The sequence below is a fragment of the Rhipicephalus microplus genome, chromosome 1 (genome assembly GCF_043290135.1).
Source record: "Rhipicephalus microplus isolate Deutch F79 chromosome 1, USDA_Rmic, whole genome shotgun sequence".
NCBI lineage: Eukaryota > Metazoa > Arthropoda > Arachnida > Ixodida > Ixodidae > Rhipicephalus > Rhipicephalus microplus.
Genome location: NC_134700.1, coordinates 265,039,751 through 265,040,633, shown reverse-complemented (window position 1 = coordinate 265,040,633; position 883 = coordinate 265,039,751).

Here is an 883-nt window from a genome sequence, read left to right as displayed (position 1 = left end):
TTTATTTTCTATTTATTCAGGAATGTATACCTTTTTGTCGTTTCATTTCTTTTCTTCATCGTACCCTTTCTCATACCGCTTTTTTATATTTGCTTATATTTTAGATATGCCTTCGGGTAATATTTATGAAAATAAGTGTATATTCAAAGGCTTGTTTTTTGTTAGACACAATATTATTGAGATCTAACAGACAATCACAGATATTTAATGCGCATACATACCCATAAAGTGGGTGAGGGGGTAGCCGCCATGGTATACAGCTGAGTTACCTGGTAGAGCATCATACGCGTTTCGGTTCACAGTTTCGGTTCCTGCAAACGGCAAGTTGTCTTTTCGTCCACTTTTCTTTCTTCACATTTACTTTACAATTACTTCTAATAACATCCCGTGTATTTTGCCTGGCATGATTATCTGTTAGATCTCATTAATACCGCATCTAACGGCTAATATTGTATCACTGATAACTTATAACTCCCTAGCAACGGCAACATTTACTGTCTTCCAATATTCCATTCTGAGTAGGGGCAACGCACTCTCTTTTTTTTTTCCCACAGTAGCCTCGCATGGTTATCTTCTCCACGGTAATCCACACTTCCTCTGGCATGGCTTTTTTTTTGTGTGTGTGTAGCTGCGTGAGGACGCTATCGATATCTTCTCCGATGTTTTCGCATCGATCCGGCCTCTTCAATATAGCGTCGGCTATAAATGGACGAGGGAAGGCAGCTTAACTGTACGATAAATGGAAATAAACGCGGAAGCGATGACGACATTTGCGTCACTAGAAATACCACCAATGTTAACGTTTCTATTTTAACGCACCTCCTGCGCCCTGCTAAATTTGTTTTTATATTTGGATGTGTTTTCGAGTTTTGGGTCAGCGGTG